Below are 21865 nucleotides of genomic sequence, written 5' to 3'. Positions count from 1 at the left end.
TTCAGGGATGTTTCTGGACATTTTTTCAATAAAGAGATAACTGTTTTCTTTCCTATGAACCTGCCTGTGTGACTATAAAGTCAGATGTACATGCTTTTGGACTGATCTGGAATGAAAATCACTCCTTTTTTATAATAACCTAGGGTTATTATTTACAGGTCTCACACCTGTAATCCTTCATTTGTTTGTATTCATATTCAGATATGACATTTATCTAGCTAAATACCTTCCAACACTGGGATTAGATAAAACATCATCACAAAATGCTAGTAGATTGTCTGTGAGCCTCAAAATAACATGATTGGCATGATGCAAGCTTATTTCAGAACCTGAGAAAGGAAGACTTGGGTTTACTGACCTACACAGGCATGCTAAGGCTGCTTCAGAACAATCTTTCAATGTTAAATCATTCCCCCATCCCATCTGGGTTTTACTCAGGTTAATGTTCATTTCCAATTTCTTATTCTATGACTGCAGCATGGTCAGAACTCTGGATGCTTGAGAAATGCATTCAGTCAGAGCTTTGTGGTTTTGACAAATTTACACCTGATTGGGTTTTTTCCCCAAAAGAATTTGGTGTGATTTGAATTAACATATGGAAAAGAGCACAGTTCAGGGGTAGAACTGACTATACAAAGGTATCGTTTTGATCTGGCTTGCATAAAAGTTCCAACTGTGTTTTACATCTCCTTTACCCAAGCATAAGGCTAACATGCAGGATGGCAATCTCTTATTGTGGCAATTTGTTCAACTGAGACATTTATGTCACACAACTCCCATACTAGAGCTTTGCCTTTTAGGATTTCTTAGATAGTAGCTCAGATTATTTTGTTGATGGGAATTCTCTCACAATTGCATAACACTGCTGTAATATTTTTGAACAATTCAGTAATACCAGAAGCAAGTGAGAACACCATATATAAGCATATGTGATCCATTCTGAATAGGAGTTAATCTTGAACACGTGGACAATTGTCAGGCAAATACCAGTACTGGAATGCACATATTTTAAACATTGCCCTTTCTAGCAGCACTCACCCAAGAGGGTGAAAGCTGGAAGTGTAACTGGTCTAAGGTGAAATGTTTTCCTTTACACAGGCTTACTCTCCTAGTGGGGCTGTATAGGTCTGAGTATGGTCTGCTGTATCTTATACCCTGCCAATGCCTAGTCTACCCATGTCTACCCATGATAGATGTGAAGTTTTGCCTGCCATGGTTATGTCCTCCCCATCTTCCCCACAGTAAACAATTAATTTACTGCCTTGATCAAGCCTTCTTAACTATTACAGCATTACTATTTATTTTGGTTTTGGAAGCAGACATCTGTTGAGCTTACCATAAAAATCTATCAGACTAATGATAGTATTGGACAGTGACTATTTTTGTATTTTGTTGGTATAATTAGAAGTAAGTAGCTTTCTTTGTCTGCTAAATATAGTTATTATTATTATAATGATTTTCTAAAATATTACCTATCTTGTCTCACACTGATAATGCTGGTTAATAAACTTTATTTAAAAACAAATAAATAGACAAGCATTATCTCTATTATGAGAATATAAGAGAATAAGCGAAAGTAGCTCCAATTGAAGAGAAGATGAAGGATAACATATTATTGTGGTTTGGACATGTGCAGAAAGGCAGAAGACAATCTAGTAAAGAAGATTTGGGACAGACAGGAAGAAGGCAAGAGGAAACAAAGGAGTCCAGCAAAGAGATGATTAGATTTGTGTGAGAACAGACCTGTGACAGTCACGCATGAGTGTTTAAGAAGGCAGGAGTGTGCCACTGAATAGGGAGAGATGACAGCTGACACACCACCCTGACCCCCTGTACAAAATGGATAAAAGGGGATTAATGATGATGACAATCTCTATATTATACTTGTCAAATATCCGTAAACAAAATTTTGAGTAAGATTAAAGTATAATACAAACAAGCTGTGAACAAGACACCATAATGCCATTTCATACATATTTTTAACAAGCTGATGGCACTTCACTTATTTATTCTGTAGTGTTTCAATTTTAGGCAAATACTAAGCTATGAGCTTGGAGACTACTACAAGCCTAGCCAATAATCAGAGATTAGAATCAAACCATGAACTTTGTATCCATGAGGAAAAAAAAAGCCTTAACCATTATGCTAAACCCTTTTCCTTTTATTAAAGGAACTTAGACCTCAGTCTCTATTTATCCATAACACAGGCCACAAAGGTATGAGTAAAGGCAATATATGCAGACACATCACAGTATCCAATTTACAGGCATGATTTTGGGCAGAGAGTCCATACCACAGTACCTGAAGAAAATCCACATAGATATGGGGTGAACATACACCCCAAGATTTAAGAAAATCCATGTAGGCATAGTGTTTTGCCTACATGGACTGTTACTATCTCTGTGTACATGGTTCCATCTCAGCAGTGTGCCATGCATATTAATCATGGTGCATTGCTGAGGGAGAGCTGTGGAACATGGTTATTGAATCAGTGGAGGGAGTGTGGTGCTAACTTTGTCCACAGATGAGCAACACACTCCTTGCACTGTCCAAACACATTATATCAGTGTAATGCAATATTTTTTTATATACAAAAAGCAGGTTTGTGCACCGTGGCTTGGAGAGCAGTAACAGACATGTGCCAGATATCCTAAAAATAGAAACCGGATGTATTTAATTAGTCATGAAAAGGTCAAGTTTAATCATAGTTGAGTTGGTTTGAGTGGTGCGGCGTGGTGCTCAGCAGTGATTAACCGTAACTGAGAGGTATATGTAAAAGTATAGCAGGATTTCACACATCCATGTAGCCAAATGGGTAGAGTAACAGCCTTATGTGCAGTTGGTACAGGGTTTGAATACACTGAAGGGTTATTAAGCATTTATTTTCCAAATACAAATTATTCTCATTATTTTTAAATCCTGATATGCTGTCCTTAACTAAGCTCTGTTAAGACCTGCTAAGCCATGCTAAGCACTGCTTAAATAAGATATGTTTTAGCACTGCGTGGCACTGCTTGGCACCATGCACCTGTGCTTAGCTGGTTTGTGCACTGCTAAGCATTGCCAGTTTAAGCACTGCTGAGTTGAGCTGCACTGGTTTGTGAGGTGCTAAGTGATGTGCCACACTTTTAAATATTGCCCAATGGCATTAAAGGGGAGGAAAACAGGCTATATTTAGCTCAGTAGGTGGGAATACTGCAGAATCCATTGGAGTTTGACCTGTGAGGATACTATGGCAGGTGTTGAAGAGGGTGCATGCTTCCAAGTGCAGCGTATAAGCATTCTGGAGTCCAGGATCATCTAGTTAAAAACCATGCAGACTGGCTGATGCAAGGAAACTACCAGGGCTCAGAGTGCAAGGTGGAGGTCTGGGAACAGCTGGCAAGGGACCTCACCAGTGTAACAGGTATCCTCTGCACAGGTGAGCAGGTACTTCTCCACCATGACAATCTGAAAAGACACAAGGGGCTCTCTTGGACACCTGGGTCCAAGAATTCCAGGCAGGGAATGTCCCACATGTATGTAAGTACATTTATCTTTGTTTCATCAACATCTATTCTTGAATGTCTGCTAAACTGGAATGCATAATAGTGTGCTTTTCTCCCAACAGCTGCAAAGAAGAGGGCTCGCAACACTGAGGCACATGCAGGGTGCTTGGCTAGGTTGCACCGTGAGTGTGGTGAGTATGGCTGTATCTTGCAAGCTATAGTCATATAAGCAAGAAAGAGTAAAGTATTAACTGCCATTAGGTATATACAGTTTTAATTGTATTGCAATGAATGTGGTCTTAGACCTGGACTGCAATAAGTGAATACTGCCAAATGCAGTGCCATAGGTAGGGAAGAGTAAAGCATTGGCATTTTAAAGTAAATGAAATTAAGTTTCCAGTGCAATAACTGTAGAATTACAGTGGTATTGCAACACCTGCATTACAACTAGTGCTGTGCAATAAAAACATGAAATTATAGCAGTAACTGCATGAAGGTCCCAGTAATACAGCTGTGTTGTTCAATATGTGTGTAATTAGGGCTGTTTTGCATTAAATCGATTATGACTGTTCTACAAGAAAAACACAAAACAATACCAGTACCTGCCTCAAGGTACATCTCATAAAGAGTGTTGTGCAATAAGTGTAGATTCAGACCCGTTTTACAAGAAACCCAATCTGCAATAGCACATGAAGCTATAGCAATAACACCCAATGTATATTGTGCATATCAGGATTGTCTTGTTTTAACTATTGCATTTCAGCTATGTGTATTCAGGCTCTGAGGTACTGTGCTGCAGACAAGTATAACAGTGTAATAGCTGTTGATTGCATATATACTGTCTGCAAATGTATACGGGTGAGGTAGCCAACCCAATAATCTGATATGGTTTGTGGACTTTACAGATATTTCCACCCACTAACAATATCTTGTGTACACTTGCAATCTATGTAGTAATGTATAGGTTACTTAGTATCTCTGTTATGCAAGAATTTCATGCATGTGTGTGGAGCAACTGTCACTACACTTTAGTATAAAACTGTATTACTATTACAGGTCTTATTTTGTTTCCAGGTGAGCTCTAGGCAAATATCAGTCAGTCACTAATCAGCAGAGACTCAGCAGCTCAGTTTGTTAAATGCTCTGTATTAAGTACATTTTGGCACACACAGATCAGGGTTTGAATCCAGCAGCATGTAGTAATAAATATAACTGAAATAGTTATGCAATAATGACAGATTTTCTCTCCACAGGAACTATAGGTAAATGGGTGATGTAGCTCAAATTATGTGTATATAATTCCTCAGTACCAGTCATGGTAATACTGCATAAAATAAAGGAAAAAAGTAAAAGTTTTAATAAAATAATAAAGAAATAAAATGTGTAATCTTGGTATGGTGGTATGCCTGGAGTGTCTCTGAAGTGTTGCTGTAGTCGATTAAGACATCTGATGTACATGTCCTCTGCAGTCACTGCTATTGGTTTTTATCCCCATGCATGACAAAATAGTATAGTGTCAGCCACATATTGATAACATATATCTTCTCTTATCAGGACCTACAGATAAATGGTTGAGGTAGCTCATATGATGTGTAAATAATTGTGTGTACAGATGTCACAGACTGTTAAACTCAGTACCAGGCATGTGATAATACTGCATAAAATAAAGGAAATAAGTATAAGTTTTAATAAAATACAATAAAGAAATAAAATGTGTAATCTTGGTATGGCTGTATGCCTGGAGTGTCTCTGAAATGTTGCTGCAGTCAATTAAGACATCTGATATACATGTCCTCTGTAGTCACTGCTATTGGTTTTTAGCCCCATGCATGCCAAAAATAGAATAGCATCAGTCACGTATTGATAACAGATATCATTCTCTCCGCATGACCGACAGGTAAATGGTTGAGGTAGTGCATATGATGTGTAAATAATTGTGTGTGCAGATGTCACAGGCTGTTAAAGTCAGTACCAGGCATGTGATAATACTGCATAAAATAAAGAAAATAAGTACAAGTTTTAATAAAATAAAATAAAGAAATAAAATGTGTATTCTTGGTATGGCTGTATGCCTGGAGTGACTGTGAAATGTTGCTGCAGTCAATTAAGACATCTGATGTACATGTTCTCTGCAGTCACTGCTATCGGTAATTATCCCCATGAGTGCCAAGCAAGGCATGATAGTTGTTTACTCTCTGTACCATACACATAATGTCTCTCAAGTGTCACACTGCCATGGAATGTAATTACTGTTGTATAATCCCTCTGTCATCGATGTGTCACTGACATGATTTATGTCAATAGCAAAGTAACAGTACATCAGCCCACAGTACACCTTGGTAGTTATATAGGTCCACCTGATATGCAAATGTTCTGTGTAGTTGTGTACCTGCAGGTGTTAATGCTTGGTCCATACTGTCCCATGTGGATAGCTTGAGAGGCATGTACTTGCTACAGCAGCTACAGGGTGCTTATACACATAAAGAAAGGACAGACCTGTAGAGTAGATAGTAGTACTGTTGTCAACTATATAGCTTGTAATGGTATTAATAGACTGTATTCCTCTCACTCCTCACCTCTTATCTTCATATATATTTATTATTGTTATTCATTGGTTATGGTTTACTATTTACATATGTTCTGCAATAAACATTATTTTGGGAATGTGTTTTATTATTGTTATGTATTACCATGGTTGCATATTAATGTAATCTTGTTGAATTACCTATGTTGTTGGCCTTATGCCATAAATGTTACTGGCATGCTGTTAATATACTGACTGTTACATTATTTATTGTTGTGTTCCTTATAATATGCATTGAAATGTGATTGAGTTATTTCCAATATTCTGGCATGTTTTTATTACTAACAAAATGTTTTGTTCATAACTAACCTATACACATTGTTATACCACTATCTCCACAGCACAACAGGGTAGGTCAGTTCCTGCTGATCCACCTACCCCACCTCAGGCAGCCATGGCACCGGGTACCAGAACAGCCGGGATCCAGGCTTGTGGTGACCCCTTTGCTGGCCCTGCACCACCTTCAGGTAGAACTGCCTCAGGGGACAGGACCCATCCCACCACCTGGGAGTGGTGGTGAAGGGGTGGAAGTGACCCAAGATCAATGACCAGCTATGGCATGTAGCATTGTTCATAAAAGCTATGAACAATGCTTGCACCGGATTGAGGGCAGACTTGACAACCTGGTGGGGCCTCGTGGCCCTGGCGCACAGCCTGCAACACAGCCACTTTTAGGGCAGTGAAGGAGCAATGTTGATTGCCCATGAGTGAGGATCTCAGTTATGCTGCTGCCATCTGGATGCACGTGCTTCTCAGATTCCAAAACACCCTTCCTGTCCCAAGTGTTTACCCCCTCATGTGCCACACCACCACTGTACACAGTCTTGTCTGTCTTGTCTGTCTGCAATTGCATCCTCTCTTACCTAACTTACCTCCCCACAAGTACCTACAACCCTTCCTCAACATTCCACTCTCTCTTAAAAAAAAAATAAAAAATTCACCCCATACGTAGCTTTCCATTTCGTACGCGCTCACTGTACACCATTAATTTGGTCCAATTGGCTTGACAGCACATTTATTTTGCCTCACCCCTCTCTCTGGGGTTTGAGAGTCCAAATTCATCTACAAATTCTACCAAACTGCACAGCAGTTGCTGTACAAGAAATGGAAAGCTATAGTCTTTTCCTACACCCTTCCTGCACATCCCTACCTGCCTTTCTTTATGTTTTACCCCTGCTTGGTCCCATTTCACCACTTTCTTATCATCCCTTTTTCTTTTCTTTATGTTTTTTAGTGTGGGTTTGCGCAAAGCGTGCTGCACAATGTTTGCATTCCGCAAACCCATGCAAACCCGCTTAAAAGTGCTTTAAAGTACCTTAATGGTCTTATGTGTTTCTGATAGTGTTAGACATATCTACAAAATAATCAGCCCTGCCACATCTCAAACCCAGGGCCCCTGTCAACTACAGCATAGTGCATTAGCCCACTAGGCCACTCAGCTCTTAATTGAAGCAGGTGTTTCCAGCAAAATATACTGATTGCCACTGACAGACTGCAAGTACATCTAATGGGAAAAATGGGAGTGTCCCTGGGACTCTGATGCAAAAAGTACACCAGCACACAGCCAAATGAATAATAATGGCTGTATGTGAGGCCTGGGGTAGCAGGTAAATGTACCCTTTTATTAGCAACATCTTTAAACACACCTGCTAAGGCAGTGATGGCAAAGTACGTGTGTGCAACTGGGACCCTGCTACACAACAATGGCCTTTGAAAGCAATGCACATAATGATGGATGCAGATGTGTGCCACAGACTGTATGTATGCACATATATCTTGCAAATACACCTCTTGCAGCCCTGACTCAGTTGCTCAGTCTGTTAAATGCCTTGCATGTACTACATTTTGCCACCCACAGTCCTGGGTTTGAATCCAGTGTATTGCCCATCATTTACATTCTTGTGAACACAGCAAGTAATGAATGAGTCATGCAATTTTAACCCGCATAGGTTGCTGCTACTGAATGAACTGCTACCCATATTTGCACGTCAAAGGCCTGTAGGTAGGGACACACTGCACATATTCATATAGCTGAACTATATGTTGCCTACTACTCTGTGACTGGCACTGTTACATAACAGATGTACCTTAAGCACATGCTTCAATTGGACTGTAAAGGGTCCCCTTACCCTGGCTCTGCTGTGATGACAGTGCTGTCACTGCTGCCTCAGTTACACATACAGCTTGCTATCCTCCAAAGAGTTCACACTCCCTCCTATGTGTCCTAGGCTGCAGCATCAGCTGCAGCTTGGAAAATATGCAGCTTCATCTTAATGTAGCTGATAACAGACCTAACTTACCTCACAGCCACCTAGAACAAAGGATCCAGACAGACCCATACATAAAGGGTGGGGTGGCAAAGGTCCATCGACAGGGACATGCATCACAGTTTGCCCTTACAAAGATAGTGAGTTGACAGAATAGCAGCTACTGAATCAGCATGTATATTCTGATGGGTATGATGTCTGACACTCACGTCTCCCTCTCCTTACTGACCTTAACCCACAATGTTTACCACTGAACTGCCAGATAATTAGTATGTCATGGGGCAATGGCAAAACATATGCAAAACTGTGTACATCTCAGAAATCCCCACAGTGGACAGTATTTGTACCTACCTTCTGTGATGCTGTAGTCTCCACACCTCACTAATATCCATCTCAAAGACTAAGGAAGGGGCCAAGGCCTACATGAAGGCCTGAAATACTGCACTGTGGTGCCATGTCTTTGGCTAATGAAAGTGCAACCCAGCTGTTTTGGATGCAATTAGCAAGTCTGACCCACCGATTGGTGTAAAGGAAATTACCTGTTAATGAGCCTCACCTACAAAAGGTAATCAACTGCTTATGGGGAAGAGATATTTATGTTGTTTTGCTTACACATACAATGGATTTGCAAGCTATTTGAAGAGGAACACTTGAAAAAAGGAGTACTTCACTCTAACAGGTATGCAGTAGATGTCCCCATATAATGGGATGCAGATGGGAGGATGGAGGCATGGGGAATAGGGATTACAGCAGCAAGATAAACCAGCAAACTGTGATGCTGAAACCAAAATCATTATTTTATTGCATGTCAGCAAAAGAAAAAACAAACCTGTTTTGGCTAAATTAGTTACATAGCCTTCCTCAGTGTTGAAAAGATACAAGCAACAAGTTTCTATTATGCATGACATCAACCACAAAAAACAAACTGATTGGTCAAATTACAAATGCTCATTAAGACCTGGTGGAAAAAGTCAACCCAATTTAATTATCCACTTATTTTCTTTGGCATCAAGAATAGTATACCAGCCAGCTTTATTTATTCTGTTGCCCCCAATTTTATCTATTATCATGAATCTGAAAACAGCTGCAGGATGTATTAGGGAATGTTTATATAATGCACTACTAGGCTTCCTAATCCTCATATCACTGATATGTTCAGATATTCTTATTCTCAGTGGTCTCGATGTCTGACCCACATAGAATGCCGAACAACTGCATGTAGCCAAATAGATCACTCAATCACTACTGCAGCTTGCAAAAAATGTGACATCAAAAACATTTCGAGAATTTTGGTTTGTGAACTGTTTGGACTTCATAATTCTATTACAATAGCTACAGTGACCACATGGAGAACACCCAACAAGAGTATCCCCCATTAAGGTTGTTTGTATACTAGTATGTGTAGAGCTTCTGGGCCCTTGTTTATAGTGACTTAGATGTGAACCCAAATTTCTGCCTCTACGAAATGAAAACTGACATTTCTCCTGGAGAAATTGTGACAAGTTATTGTCGGCCAACAAGATGTTACAGTGCCTTTGTACACTAGTCATGAGTATATCCATATTTCTTCCATATGTGGTAACTAACCGGATATCAGAGTTGTTAGTTTCTTGTTTCTGTTTATATTTCAAAAGATCGCCTCTATTTAATGTTGTGGCTCATGTCCCATTTTATAGCCTCTGTCACAAAATCTAGTAATTAGATCTTTCTTAAAGTGTTCATAAGTAGATTGCTGCAAGCAAATACGTCTCATTCTTATGAACTGTGACTTTGGGATATTCCTAGCTATATGAGGTGGATGAAAGCTGGATACACGGAGAAGGGAATTATACTGTGGATATTTGTGAAATACCATGGTTGGTAAGGTTTGATCAGTAACATCTAATTTATGACAATGCACACAACAGTTACCTGGTGGAAATAGACATTTGGAGGAGGTTTTTGGATGATTGCTGGATGGTTTGGAGATTGGATGTGGATTATTTGTTGGAATTTGTGGGCTATCTTAATGAAAATAAATGGGGCCTACAATTCACGATGAATTATAATTTGGAACAAATAACATATCTTGATGTCCTAATCACCAGAAATACTGATCATAGCTTATGAACCGAGGTATTTTGCAAATATCCACAGTATAATTCCCTTCTCCATGCATCCAGCTTTCATCCACCTCATATAGCTAGGAATATCCCAGAGTCACAGTTCGTAAGAATGAGGCATATTTTCTTGTTGCAATCTACTTATGAACACTTTAAGAACAATCTATTTAATAGATTTTGTGACAGAGGCTTTAAAATGGGACATGTTCTGAGTGCCAGCAACTGAGCCACAACATTAAATAGAGGCGATCTTTTGAAATATAAAAAGAAACAAGAAACTAACAACTCTGATATCCGGTTAGTTACCACATATGGAAAGAAATACGGATATACTCATGAATAATGTACAAAGGCACGGGAACATATTGTTGGCCGACAATAACATCACAATTTCTCCAGGAGAAATGTCGGTTTTCATTTCATAGTGGCAGAAATTTGGGTTCACATCTAAGTCACTATAAATGAGGGCCCAGAAGCTTTACACATACTAGTATACAAACAACCTTAATGGGTGATGCACTTGTTGGGTGTTCTCCATGTGGTCACTGTAACCATTGTAAAAGAATTATGAAGTCCAAACAATTCACAAACCAAAATTCTGAAAATGTTTTTGCTATCACATTTTTTGCAAACTGCAGTAGGGATTAGGTGATCTTTTTGGCTACATGCAGTTGTTCAGCATTCTATGCGAGTCAGACATCGACACCACTGAGAATAAGAATATCTGAACATATAAGTGATATGAGGATTAGGAAGCCTAGTAGTGCATTATATAAACATTCCCTAATACATCCTACAGCTGTTTTCAGATTCATGGTAATAGATAAAATTGGGGGCAACAGAATAAATAAAGCTGGTTGGCATACTATTCTTGATGCCAAAGAAAATTAGTGGATAATTAAATTGGGTGGACTTTTTCCACCAGGTCTTAATGAACATTTGTAATTTGACCAATCAGTTTGTTTTTTGTGGTTGATGTCATGCATAAAAGAAACTTGTTGCTTGCATCTTTTCAACACCGAGGAAGGCTATGTAACTAATTTAGCCGAAACCGGTTTGTTTTTTTCTTTTGCTGACATGCAATAAAATAATGACTTTGGTTTCAGCGTCACAGTTTGCAGGCTTATCTTGCTGCTGTCTATGTTAGAATTCAAGCTGTGCAATTGCCTTACTTGCAGGGGCTGTCTTTTACTGAATAGAGATTACAACAGTAGGCCTGTCATACATCTATGGTATTGACATGTTGGTGATACTCTGCTGTACAACAGCTATAGGCATGCAGCTCAACAGTCCCGGTTCTAAGACAAATCCATCTCTACCCCTCCAACAATGGTCAGCTGTTGTAGGAAAGCTAGTGTAATCTGTTAGACGTAGTGACACTAAGTAAGGGTGTACACTCCTGTAACATCAAGTGATGTATTGTCATTCACAACCTCTCTGTCTGTCAATACCACACATAAATAGTGCTGGCATTGTACAGGTGTCCCTGACTGTCCTTGATGTACCCTGGCTGCATCACTGTTTTGTTAACATTCATCCCTCATTGGTTGAGAGCTATGGCTAACATACCTGTCAACCCCCTACAGCAGGGATTCAGTCATAGTCATACGTAATGGGGGGACACAGGCCCAACCTCAGTGACAGGGGATACATATTGTCATACAATGTAAAACTATGAATACACTAAAAGATATTACTGTAGCATACTTGTTTTCTGAGGGGTCTGGCGTGTGACAGCCAGATTCCCTATTGTCCATCAGCAACCATCAATGAATGGCCAACCATTTGTCAGACATCCACTTGTTTGTGCCAAAAGGATCATATTCATGAGGCATACGTTCACAGTCTGAAAACATCTGTGTAGTGAGGAGGTGGGATGCCTACAGTGAACATATACTACAGCAGATTTACATTGCTGTCTGTCATTGGGGCACACTGCTGTTGCTGGACTGTCCCCATATAACTGTTGCAAAATCACACAGCTATTTGTCCAACAGTGGCTGTATGACATATTAGCGGGAGCTTGCCCATAGGGGACACACTACAGTAGACTGCAGTGATGGGTGTAGAGATATAAAGCAGAATCTGTCATGGCACACAGGGACGTACCCAGTATTGCTACTATCTTTGTTATAGCTACACATGTAGTATGTTGATAGATTGTGGGGTATGACGTGTGAGGGAGCAGTAGATAGTGCTGGCCGTATTTGTTGCGCAGGGTCTGTACATAGTGGATGTCCATGTATCTGGTCCTGTAATGTGTCCTTCTCTTGTTGTCTTTCAGGAACAATGTATCACAGGAGGCATGCCCCATTCACAGCTGCTGAGAATGCTGTTATCCTGGATGGCCTCAGACTGCATCATTACATTCTGCTTTGAAGGGGTTGCCAACATCGTGACCAACATGCAGCATTGTGGGGTGACCTTGTCAGGATGATTAAGCAAAGTGGACATCAAGACAGGCCTACAAGCAGGTCCAACACAGGGCCACAGATATGCTCAATGCTGCATGTCAAAGGGCAGCTGCTGTGACCAGGGATCATGCTGCCATTGCTGGAGGAACTGCAACAGAACAATCACTTACAGCCACAGAGGAATTCTTGGCAAACCTATAATCAACCACCAGCTTCCAGGCATACATCCTGGAGATGGCTGGCCACCGCGTCCACATCAGAGGAGCGTCCAGATAAGCTTACTTTGTTCACCAATGTAATCACCATCAGTCATTGTGGCAGGCTCTGCATACCAGTACATGGGTGTCAGGTCTATCTGCATTGGGGAGGGAATTGTTTTAATGCACAGTTGTGCACACATACTCAGAATTTCAGCAACTTAGGCAGCATCACATTAGCTACTGTACATGTGGATATATGCATATATTACCCTCTAACAGTGCAATATTTGGTACTGCTGACAATCCCTCTCCCTCACATTTTCATAGGTATTTCAGGTGTGGCCAGAGTCTGTGGTCCTGTAACTGGTAAGTGTGATACCATTGTTTTGTGGCTTATATATACTATATGAATGTTAAGGACTGACATTTAGCCCAAGGCACCACTGTTATGCTTAGCCAGAGTGGAATAGTTGTATGTTCCATATCGGAGCAGTTGACTACATTGTACCATGTTTGCAGTTATAGTCATGAAGACATATGCAGCCTGCTATACAGGAGGCAATGACTTCAGGATGTCTGTTCACTCACTAAAAAGAAATGATACATACATGCGGCAGTGATGCTACAGTGGGCATATCATTCTCAGGATAGGTATACTGGGTATTATGTGTAGTCCTATCACATACACTGCCATATTGCTAACCCCACAGGTGTAGTTTATTGGCACCATTCACTGGATGTAGCAGAAGTGCATGTTAGAAAATCCCTGTTTTGTCTGTGTATTTTGTTGTGTGTTTGCATGTTGTGCATGAGATCAGTGATGAGAAGATGTGTGACTGGTAATGCAGTTATGGCTCCTCAGCTGTATGAGTGTGTGTGTGGATTACCATACATAGTAGTGCAGGTAATAATGTCCTGATTTTGTCTTCCTCCTCACAGCTGAAGAGGGGGTTGGAGTCTTCCCCCTCACAACCTGATGTTAGTGTCCCATCGGGCTCTGATGATGATGGTGGCCATAGTGAGGCACAGGTGGGGTTGTTGGGGGCTGTATCTGTCCCATAGGTTGACATCCCTCTTCTGCTCCCATTGTTCCTGCACACAGTCAGTATGCCCACACATACTCAGTCCCCAGAGGCCACAGATATTGGACAGTTACATGGTGTTGACATTGACCAGGACAGTGTGACAACTATGGCATCAGTAAGTGTAGACACTAGCCATAGCCAGACAGCTGGCAAGGTCCCACACAGGCAGATTGACAGGGGTGCTTGAAGGGGGACTGCTGTACATCCACCTCCTGTCACAGGTGCCACATCAAGGGTCACTTGACACATGTTATGGGACATCAGGGGGGCACAGGCACGTACCTCACACAACACCAGATGGATGCTCAGGGTCATGGATGCAGCACAGTCTGACATCTGTTACTGCCTCTACTGCATTGGTGACACCATGGATTATTTCACTGATAAAGATATAGATATAGATATATAAGTAGGTTGGGGCTGGAAAGGGGGTTTATGTATATGTGCTTATCTAGGTATAGGTGGAGGTATGGGTATGCATTTCAGAAGACAGGTGCACAAGTTTGTACCATGGATATACATAAATATGTTTATATTTGTGCATGTTTATGCATAATATAGATCATATTTAAAAAAGATTTTGATAAAGGTGGTCATTACCCAGACTTATCTGTTTCATAAGAGGTGGAAGGGTCAGTGCTTTGTAGGTTAGATGGACTGAGCAAAAGAGGAAGTGATTTGTTGGATGGTGGGACCTTCCTCTCACTTCCACTGGGGGTGAAGGAGCATAGAGATGAAGATGACAATGTTAGGGGTGGTTATGGGGTGGCAGTGAAAAAAGGGTTGTCTCAATACAGTGGTCTGTTTTTAATTGCCTGTTTTTTGTTGCATGTTGGCTAGCAGCTGGAGTCCAGGGCAGTAACAGAAGGAATTGCGGCTCAAGTAGGACTAGTTAATCAGCAGTTCATTCAGCAAGAACAGAAGGCAAAGGGAAGGAAGGCTGTAGAAGGGCACCCAACCATGGAGACATTTTGGTGTGAATAGACTTTGAAGGAAGGAAGCAGGGAATTCTAGCAGATGCAAGGTAATGATTTTAATAGTCCATGAATGAAGAAGCCTGGTCTGAATACATGGCTAGATTATAGTTTGCCCAAGTAGTTGTAGGGGAGGGACAGGTGGTAGGAGTATTAACCATGGGAATGAACCATTTCAGCACAGGGGAGGGATATTATCATACTATGTAATTGATTATCAATGATGGAAAAGATTTGGTGGAGAATTATATAGCTATTTACTAACACAGATACAGAGTTTGGTTGTAGCAGAGATTCCTGTTGTTACAGAATTCATGGCTGTTTTGGTATCCCTTGAGGAGAGAAGAGGAGTTTGGGAAACCTTAGGACCAGGATCAGGGATAACCATACTGGGGTGGTGGGAGAATAAAGACAATTTTAGTATTGAGGGAGCCTTAGTGGGTTTTTTTTTTTGTTTCAGTTGGGAACATACTTTGAGTTTCAGTATTCAGACAGGTTATTGCTTAGTTGGTTTGACAGTCTGCAAATGCAAGTGTAAGGGATAGTCAGCTCAGTAGGAGGCAACACATGTGTGCAGGTGTTTGGGTATAGCAGGCATGCTACCATGGGTGCAGCTGATGGCAGGACAAGCAAGAGAAGCTTGTTTATTTTTATGCAGTGTGGTGTTTAGGGGTTATGATTCAGGAACAGGGACGATAGTAATGGGGTGGCCATTTGTTTGCCCTCTATCTGACAACAGTGCTTGGATTAGTTATGCATTCTTAGGAGACATCTTTCCTTGTCAAGGACATGCATCAAACTGTCACGTTTAGTGAAGCACGACACTGATATTGGCAGAGGTGGGGTGTTATTTACAAGAATGCTGGCTAGGCAGAGTAGGCCATGACAAAGCCAAGAAAAGGAAAATGCGTGTGCGGAGTTTGTGTGGAGATGGAAGAGTGCCATAGCTGCAAATTACTGAAAAGGGCCAGCCGAGGTGTTAAGCAATGCTCCATCAGCATTTTAAGAGTACATAGCTTGCAGTACAGGAGCCTACAGGTGGCCTGCTGACTGGACAAAGCACAGTGTCTTTTTAGTAATGATGGCTGTGTAGGCAGATACATTGGTAAGGAGAATTGTGGCACATTTTGGCTAGTTGTTTGGATAAGTTAGTATTTAGAGATGGGGAGGACACTGGTTCTATAATAACTTAGGATTAATTAATTTTTAATAGAGCATTTATTTGGGAGTTGGTTTGATTCAATGCATTTCAGATCTGTTACTTTCATAACTTTGGAAGTCATGGTTTTTGACACCATGGTGTGTCTGGTGTTGGTAAGGCAAGTAGGGAACACTGACCATAGGTAGGCTGTTGGTTCATTCAATAATTAAGATTAGTAGTGACCAAGTAAGCTTACAGTACAGTTGTTGTTTTGTGGAGGAATTACCTATTTTTGGAAGGTTTGTCAGATTGAGTACTGGGTAATTAGTACACAGCTGACAGGGATAGAAAGCAGTCTGTATGATCATGGTGCAGCAGACCTTAATTACTGCATTTAGGGTACTAGAGGGGTGTAGCCTCGAAGCAGTAATGGACTTTGTGGGGACAGAACGTTATGGTAGGGAATGGGAATCTCACAGCATTTAACAGGTTAATTGCGAAGCCAGTTACAGTTGCGGTGTTATCTGTTCAGGTATGATAGGTTTACCTGTGTTCCATGCTGCTCTTCATCAAATGTGGGTTCTCAGTCCTCTCTGTTGTTGGGAATCATAAGGGGTGAGTTTTATTTAATTATGTGTGGGCTGGTTTGACAGAACAGGCTTATAGTAAGAATGGCACTATGTTATGCTCAGTAAAGGGGAGGGAGATTGGTGGAATTTATGTATTAGTTTACAGAGGATTGCTGGCAGGCTGGTCATTTGGTGAACTGGTCAGATGGGTCTTGCTGAAGTAAGGAATGTTGTAGGTAGGCCAGCTGACATGCTTTAATATAGAGGGCAGGCAGCTGGTTGTATAGTGCCTTCAGTAGTGAAAGCATGGGAGGATGGTTGGGATCACTGGTTAGGGGTTTGGTTAGGTGTTGCAGTTTTCTCTTACACAAGGGAAGAAAGTAGTCATTTGGTTATGTCAAGTGTATTGTGATCAGCCAGCCAGGCTGTGAGCACTGAGGTACAATGGCCCATTACAGGGTCTTGATACTCTGTCATCATCATTTGTTGGAAGGACTCAGAAGTATACATGAGACACATGGTGGGTTTGTGACTTAAGGTATGGGATGCCGGTGGCACACTTAATTTTTGGGAATATAGCTCAGAAGGAATGATCTGGCTGTGGTTCTCAGGCAAGCTATTATGGATCATGTTGGTAACGTAGGAGTTTTCAAGGGCAGGGTCAGAGTTGTTGATTGGGTTATTTGGAAGCTGCAGATAGTTTAAGGCCATTGAGATTGGCTTTGCAGTTGTGAAACACAGCTTGGTGAGAGTAACATTATATTTTAGTTTTGTTGTGAACATTGGGATTTCACAAGAGGAATCTAGTATGGCATAAGATGTATAGGTGGCTTTCTGAGTGAAATGTAACTATTGTTTACATTTTATTTACATTTGACCGTGCATGGGGGATAGTTCCGTTTTCAGTCAGATTTAGGTGGCATTAGTATTGGTAGTCAGATATGGGGGGAAAAAGGGGGATCAGGCTGTCATGTAGGCAGCCTGGTGGTGGAGGAAAGGAACTCCCCTTCTGTGCATGGAAGGGAAGCCTCCCCCCCTTCCTGATGCAAGTGTGTTAGTGAGTGGTTGGTTATGCTGCTCTAGCGAGTTGCTGGTTGGTGTTAGTGAGGGGTAAACAACACTGCTATGCTCTACTACAGTAAGTTTGTTATTATGAGGTAATTGGTAGTTTACACTGCTCCAAGTGGGTTTTCAGATTGATATTAGTGAGCATGGCATATTTTATTATACTGAGACAAGCGGGTTCTAATGCTGCTAGTTCAAGGTATTATTTTGTATGGAGGTGAGCAGTCTTTAACGCTGCCAATTTAACCTACTATTTGGTGATTTGAAAGAGATGAAATAGTGGACTCAGCTGGCTTTGTTATGAGTTTTGAGATATTTAATATGTCACTTCGCTTCTCAATAAAATCTGGTTGCATTGACCATGTTGGTGAAGTTATTTGTGCATGGATGGGGTTTAAGGACAAATGCTTATGAAGAAATCACAAAGGAAAAAACACTGCCAAGATCATAAAGCTGAGATCATTACAAACAAATATTTATTTTTCCCAGATAAAAAGCTAAATCGATAAAGCTAAAAAGTATGGCCATTGAAGTTGATTTATTGGGTACAATAGGCATTTGTCAATCAACATTAAGTGCTTGAGGATATGTATAACTTATGTAACCATGGCCACTGTATAGGATTTTAACACAGTTAATGCACATCTTCTTCTGACAAAGTGAACTTTGTGAAATCTATGCGTATATAGAAAAACATAAACATATGTACAAACTCCTTTCATACTGTGTTCAAAATACAAGGAAATATTTGATCTTTGTGCTGCAACTGACAAAGTTTTACAATTTTCCTAAATCAAAATAATAAAGCAACAATTACCTGTTGTAGCTTTTGGTTCACTAGAAGATAGCAACTCAAGATCTGTTAAAAGAAAACAAGAACAGCAGTGAGATTTTCAAGTGAGAGAATTATGGTAAGAGACACAGGAAAAGTGAAATACTCATGTTCTGCTTTGCACAGAAGAATGCAAATGCAGAAATCTTTTTAAGCAAAACTAAATTTTAAGTGCCTTTTTACATAAAATAAGGCACTACATGTAGCATTATGTTGCATATTGTGATGGTCTGAAGCATCATGGCATACAAAGTTTCAGCAGAAGCAATGACACTGACTAATGAGATGCAACCTGTTTTTAAACAAAATCTGGTATGCACTACACTGCAGTGTCAGAATATTAAAATACACATAAGGTTGATGTAAATTGCCCTCATAAGTTAAAAATAGAAAGATGGGAAACACAAAATAGGATATATATATATATATATATATATATATATATATATATATATACATACATACACACATATATATACACACACACATATATATATATATATATATATATATATATATATATATATATATAACTGAATATTCTGTGTTGGCCCAAAACATAGAAATCGTCATTTAAAGAACATAGAATAGACTTATTCACTATTACCACTCTGTAATTCCTTCAGGAAGATCAGATAAGACTAGATATAATTTCTAGGAAAAAAATACTTAAGGAATCATTTGAAGTCTTTCAAAAATATAGAGCCAGACATAGCTGCCACTAAAGTCTGAGTAACTGAACTGTGATCCCTCTGCAAAGAGAGATGTTTAAAGGAGAAGAAGGATGCTCAATATTCAGTCTTGTCCTGTAGTTCACGTGTGTGTGTGTGTGTGTGTGTGTGTGTGTGTGTGTGTGTGTGTGTGTGTGTGTGTGTCTGTATGTCTGTAAAAAAAAAAAGGGGTTGCCCACACCTCACGGTGCAGAATAAACAAATAAATAAATGATTGCAAAAATAAAACTTTAAAAACAAAATACAGCATAATAGCATCACCTCTGTTTCTTGAAACACTACAACAAATAAAAAATATAAACCAACTTTATTCTTTCCTATTCAAGACTTCTGCCAAACTGACTGATGTATTTTTGCATATCAACCTTATCTATAACTATAAAAAGAAACATAGCTGAGCTATATTTGAATATATTACAATATGCCCTCTAAGAGCTGACCCAGTTGTTTGGGATTCAGGAAAGTATATGGACAGAGTACTTACTTTTGACCAAAATGTGTTCATTGTTATAAGAAAGTCCTTCTATTTTGCACTGTTTATAACAAACGGGATTGTGTCTAGATTATAAACATGCAAAAACAGTAAGGCCCACAGATACTGTACTAAACGGATACAAGACTAAAGAAATATGTCTTATACGGACCATCTACTGACCAAAAACTGATGGGTTTACTGTGCATCAGTAAGTCAAATGGCATTAAAAATACTTGGTCTGGGGGATCTAAACCTATTCCACAACATCAACAGCATGGTTTGGAGGGACAAGTGCATCTCTCCAGAATACCTCTGTTCTGGAACAGAATCTTCATCCACATGAAGCAAAGTTTATCCCTGGGCATATTCAAGGACAATTTGGATATATGGATGGGAAAACAGAAAATTTACCCTAGGAATGCTCCGTGTACTACTAATGGACAGAGGCCTCTCCTAACTGTTTTAGCTAAATGATATATGTTAATTTGAGCACAAAAATAGAAGCTAGCTAGGTTTAAAATGGCCTGCAAGGGTGATTAGCCTAGTACTTACCTATGAACCTATGTATTTTTGTAAAGGGCGCTGTCACCCCTACAGCACCTAATATCAATAAGATATAATAATATATGGTGCTTCCATGGCACTTGGTCTGACAACATAAGTTTAACCACATTTACATATAGGCATGTAAATCACTTATTCAGATGAATATATAATAAGATGTTGGCTCTCATACACCTCACTGATATTGATTGAAGTAAAGTGTTTGGTATAGCAAAGATTTCCACATGAATGCAAATCTCTGGGGCGGGTGCTCATAAAAGCAGAAAACTGTCCTGCACATGTTGAGATTTTACATGAGAAGAAGTTCTAACTTAGATTTCTGATGTTTTTAAGAAAACTGACAATTTTGAGATAGTACTTAGTTGGAAAAAAATTGGTCACCTAAATATCAAAATGTTAATGTAAGATAGATTTGATCTTAAAGGTATTTGTTCAGTAGGTAACAAGAATTTTAATATCTGATTTATCTTTGCTGGCAATAACAGAAGAACTATAGGTCAATTAATGAGATAAAGATTTTATATTTTCCACAACTGTAGATTGTCTATTTAAATTCCTAGAATAACCAGCCACACATAACAAATATGTTAGTTATTTCTTTTTCATTGTTCAGTATTAAGATCATTGGATTACTACATATTTGCTTTGTTCTTAAGTATTGAGAATAGGAAATATTGTGCAAAATATGTTGGGGATGGCAACTATTGGCCGAAGAAAAGAATTGTATGTGAATGTTTATATATATATATATATATATATATATATATATATATATATATATATATATATATATATATATATATGTATATATATATATATATATATATATATACATATATATATATATATATATATCAATAAATAATAGTACCATCCAGAAGTTTTGTAATAGAAACTACTAAAATCGTAAACAGGTCATATGAATAAACAACCTGTAAATTTAAGACAATAAAATGTATTGTCAAAGTTTTACAATTTTACTAAATCAGAATAAGGTAAAGTGACAATTACGTGTTGTAAATGATGATTTGCTGGAAGACAGTATCTCAGGATCTGTTAAAAGAAAACAGAAATATGAGTTAGAGTTCTCGACTATACAAACTCTTTCAATAAACCACAGAAACCAGCAATTATCTAATTATCAGCTTCATAAGTTCATACTTGGGTTTATTAGTAATTACAAGGCTAGTTGCCCTTGTGTACCATTTTAAGCCAATCCAGTTTGCTACAAAGGTGAGAAGTAAACCCTGTTCCCCATCTTCCTTGTGTCTGTGAGGTAAACACTTTAACCATTTACCCACCACCAACACCTTCACATGTCCACATTGGGTAAATGTGGATTAATCTCATGATTGTATATATTTTCAACTTGAA

This window comes from Protopterus annectens, chromosome 5.part0 (genome assembly GCF_019279795.1).
Source record: "Protopterus annectens isolate FY-2018-M chromosome 5.part0, PAN1.0, whole genome shotgun sequence".
Classification (NCBI taxonomy): domain Eukaryota; kingdom Metazoa; phylum Chordata; order Ceratodontiformes; family Protopteridae; genus Protopterus; species Protopterus annectens.
This window is presented reverse-complemented; position numbering follows the sequence as displayed.